This window comes from Amia ocellicauda, chromosome 8 (assembly GCF_036373705.1).
Source record: "Amia ocellicauda isolate fAmiCal2 chromosome 8, fAmiCal2.hap1, whole genome shotgun sequence".
In the NCBI taxonomy this organism is placed as follows: domain Eukaryota; kingdom Metazoa; phylum Chordata; class Actinopteri; order Amiiformes; family Amiidae; genus Amia; species Amia ocellicauda.
The window spans coordinates 18,525,668-18,530,558 of record NC_089857.1 but is presented as its reverse complement, the minus strand read 5'-3'; the positions used below and the strand labels follow the sequence as shown (position 1 = coordinate 18,530,558).

The 4,891-nt window shown below is 38.9% G+C and overlaps 1 long non-coding RNA gene across 1 annotated transcript; it reads left to right on the top strand.

Moving 5' to 3' along the window:
- LOC136755560 (uncharacterized) lies at positions 1 to 2,592 on the top strand. The gene is made up of 2 exons (XR_010817685.1): positions 1 to 1,443; positions 1,601 to 2,592. It is a non-coding gene; the product is annotated as an uncharacterized LOC136755560 (long non-coding RNA).
- Positions 2,593 to 4,891: the final 2,299 nt, after the last annotated feature.

The window sequence follows — 4,891 nt, the reverse complement described above, 5'->3', positions numbered from 1 at the left end:
AATAATCCGCCTTCACTGTTTTTCCCCACAACCATGGACACAGCAACACTTCATTTTGTCCATGGTAACTATAAATATTATCAAGGACTAAGAGTGTGAAATGGTAACACTCAGTTCACCTGAAAATAATGACCTGAATTGAATCTGGTGATTTTGTAGTTTTTCTGCATTGCAGGAAGTTATGACACAACACAACACTGAAACACTGAGAGATCATATATGCCATCTTTTTATATCTACCATACTTTGGTGAGTTTTACATTTTAACATTTTAAAAGTGGCTTAGGCCTATATGATAGACTTGAACTGTGAAAAGTGGTATGCATATTATACACTATAGCAACACCTAAAGACGCATAAATATTGGGAATCATGGTAGTTTCCCTTTTAAGGACTTTGTCTTGCTTTTCCACATAAAATATACAGAAAGGGGAAATTAAATTAAGATTCCATTAATCTATGTTGTACTTAGAAGTATAAGAACCAACTAACCAGTTGTACATGCGAATGTTGGTCTATACAGTTACAAAATACCTATATCAACCCCCCCCCTAACAGTGTTGAAATGGAAGGATTAAAACAAACAACTCTTTGTCTGCATTCAGAAACTGTCAAATGAAATGTTTTTGAGAAGAATGACAGAATGTCAGTGTTTTGTTTCTTACAATCCTTGAAAAAAATACACTAAACTGGTTTAGCGCAATCTGCTTAAAATTCCAGTTCTAAGGCTTCTTATATACTTTTATGGATTGAAAAAATGTAAATGCACTGTATTTTTTATAATCTGCTTGGTCACTGACGAAACCTGCTGCTTGGGTTCGGCTCAGTAAATAATAATGCAAATTGGAATTAATGCTTGTTTTGAATATTGGTTTGTTCCACAGTCATATTTCTCATGCAAATAAACGGCTTCTTGGCAGACAGTGGCCTTGCATTTGTTACAAGAGGTGCTGGGAGGGGTGATTGGTGTTGCCTATTAATTGGTGTTATTTATTATGTTTATTTTATTATGGAGTTTGTGGGTTTTTAATTTCACTTGTCATTACTTTTGTATTTGTTATATTACTTGTTAATTTTCACTTGATTTGCTTTGCTTTTTTTCACTTAATTGTTTTCACTTAAAGGCAACATTCAGGCAACTGCAGACACCAATTAAGGATACACCCGTCTGATTGGGTGGTGTCCCCCACTCCTTTAATTAGCACAACTGTTTTCATTAATCTCCAGACCCCTACTGAAGAGCACCTGCTTTAAAAAGAGTGCAGAGAGCAGGAAGGGGAGACCTGGGACTGAAAAGGAAGGAGGACAGCACTGTGGGGAGCCAGGCAGGAGGGTGTGCGACAATGGGGAATAAGACTAGAAGACAGCCTTGAGGAACAGAGGAAGCTGCAGATGGGAACAGGGGAATTGTTCATGGCAGGATAAGTACTCTGATGTCTTGTGGTAAAACTCTGCTTGGTTTTGAATGGGTTTTGGCTGATTGCTGTGCACCCTTCTTGACTCCTGGCTGCCTCTGTGTAACATGAGTGTGGTATCCTGAGGAGAAAAGGAAAGTTAATTTTTGAGAATTGATTTCCTATTTTCCCTACTTATCTGACAGGGCTGGTAGAGATGGTGTTCCCCGAGTGGTCAGCTGGGCCTGAGATGGAAAGCAGTGCACCTGTGGAGAGACACACTGGCGAAAAGGATAACGGAGGGATGTGAATGGGAAAATAACCACTGTAGTGTGTGTGGTTTCACTTACTCGGCCTCGATGACGCGTCCCCTCTGAATGTCCTTTCCTTGTTCCTCTCTCCCTGCCTAGGATTGGTGGCACTGCAGAGCCTGGTCCAGGGGCTGACACCGTAGGAGGGGGACCCCGTACTGCCAAGCCTCCTAGGAATCCACCTGCCATGAACTCGAATGGATATTGGAAGACTCCTTACAGCATACTTGCACCTTAATTCCAGGACTTTGACTTTGGGGGGCCAAGACAGGCTTTACTTTTAGCATAGTTTTATTGGGGAATTTCTTGGGATTAGTTTTTTAGTATTTTATTTAGCCTGTCTTTTAAACCTTTTTCTACTTTTTTTTTTTTTTGATTGCTAGCGCAATTGCCTGTTATTAAAGGCGGTTTTAGTATTTCTAATTATAGGTAATGGGGCCTCTAGGCCGGTGGACTTCGAGCCCCGCCTGGCAACCATCGTAATAAACTTGTGTTGTAATTCCAAATATTGACACTCTGGTGTGTACATTGGGATCTTGCTAAAGCCTGCGTGGGGAGAGGGGGGAATAGTGAGACCCCCTCCTCACTGGAATAAAATAGGGGTGGCGTGGTCATGTGATGGTGGCAATTGTTCCCCCCTTTGTCATCGTCACACATTCACCCCTTGCATTGTCGGATAATAACAGAGGTGTTTCCAGCCCTCATAAGTAACAGGTGGACAGCTAGGGTTTCAGTGTGTTCTTTTTCCATTCTCTGCAGACTCTGAAAGCATAATTATACAGTTAGGCACAGGTCTTGGGCTTGACAGTAGACAGAATAGAAAAAGGATGCCAATGCATATCCCCTGATTGTAATATTTAGGAAGGAAATAATGGATAGAAATGTTTCTTTGTGATCCCTAAAAAGATAACCATTACCACAAATACACAAAATAATCACCATCGTTGTCATCATAGATATATATAATAATATGTAAAAGTAACATTCTTATACATTTAATTATTACTATAAACACACTGAAATACCCATTATTCCGTAATATATTATACAAATTGCGGTCTTCATTTCTTGCTGTTTACATGTTAGTGTCAAGACTGAGTCGTGTTGAGGAGTTCAGGGAGCTATGCATACTGTATATATAGGGCTGGATATGTTGTTCACTGGGACATGCCTATGGACCACCAGGAAAGAAACCAGAGAATATCCCAAGGGGGTGGGTTGGGGGGCAGACCTTAATGGAGGCTGCTGACCAGTGTGGAAATACGGGCAAAGGAAGCAGCACAGCTTGAATTACCCTCCAGTGTGAAGAGATTGTGAACTGGTTATAGTACAAACAAACAGTTTTAATAATTGTAAAAAGGCATGTTGTGTTAATCAGGCTGGATAGATAAATTGTAAGAAGTTGTCATCAAAAAGATCTCTGGGTGGCAGGGAATGGAAACTGGTGTCACAAAGAGGAGTGACGTAATGACATACTCAGAGCAATCATGAACAATGATCACAGCAGCAGAAAGGAGAGCAGCCAGCAACCCCACTAAGAAATGCATCTAGAAACATAAATGGACATTGTTTTTTGTACGTGTTGTCTTTGAGGGTTTGCTGCTGTCTCAGTAGCAGCAATTAGTTGATATAGAGATCTTGTTTAATTAATCTGATGCATCTGCCTCATGTAATGCTATATGGTCACTTTCAGCGAGACATCAGAGCACAGTCCCTACTAGAAAGGCAAGGGAACTAATCAAAGCTGCTCAAATGCAGGGTTAAGGAGGATATGAGATGCAGCCCCCAGCCAATACAGCAAAGACAGGCAAGAGACACTACTGACTTAATGTAGGCAAAATTATTCATATCTACGAGACGAGAGCTATTGTTCCGCATTTGCACATTCAAAACTGCCCTTACATTTGAGCCTTCAGCGCTCAAATGTTGTTGTGTTTTCTGTTGGGAGTTTTATGTTTTATTTTGAAAATGCTTCCTTAAGTTCCCTTAAATTTCACTGTAATTTCACTGTAATGCTTTAATCTATGTATATTTTTGACTTTAGGGATGCAGAATCCTAGTTATAACCAGAATAAATGTTGATTAGTGTCCGCATACACATTCATGCTGGTTTTATTCACAAACTGGTTAAAAACAAACATGCAGTGCTCTGTAAAACTACTAGTTATTACGGGCAACTATTAATTAGCTATTCACTCAACACAAAATGTTGTGAGCAGCACAAGCACCTTAGTATTTATAAAACCAACTGAGAAGCTTTTCTGGAAAATTTCGGCAACACCAAAAATATATGAAATTTTAATTTTGCTAAAGAATGATCCGGTTCATGGAAACTAAATCCCAGGCCGTTTAGCCACTGAGAATAAAGTGCACTTGCAATTAATAATGATGTGCAGTTTTACACAAAATTGTGAAATGAATGTATCTGAAAAAATGTATGTGTGTGCTCTAGGAAATATTAAGAGCTTTCCCTGGAGTCTCCCTTCAACACATCAGCACAGCAACCAAATGTCTGTAAACGCATCTTTGTTTTTTAAAGAGAGGGGGAGAGAGAGAGAAACATTACTCTGTAGCTTTCATTATAGTAACAGTACGTATGCACCATCTGTTTTGATACCAGAGTTGGTTCTGATCCAGAGAAGGTGGTGAATTTCATTACATACATTTTGATGAAGATATACACAAGTGATAGCGAAGGTCAGGTGTGTCAGAGAGTGAAATAAAGGTCAGGGAGGCACATGGCTACATGACAGAGAAGCCCTGGCATCAGATAAATGATTTTATTAATAGCTGCTTTGACAGCATGTTCAGAGCTGACAGGTGGTGCTGCTACAAATGCATTGGAAACATAATGACTTTTTTAGATTTAATTTAAAAAATCAGTCTGATATTAGGACACTGTATTTTCTATAATGTTGACATTCTTTGGACTAATGCAGAAATCAGTTTACACTACTTATTTGCACTAATCTATATATATACACACACACACACACATTGTACAGTATTTGTAATGCGTTCTTATTGTCAATACGTTGTTACTATTTAACAGACTTGCTATTTGTACCTACAACAATTACTATTTTACTAATTCATCAATGATGCTTTCTTCATACAATACAATATAATAATAATAAATCTCTATGATAATAATATGTTAGCCTCACACAGCTGTAGTTTCAGAAT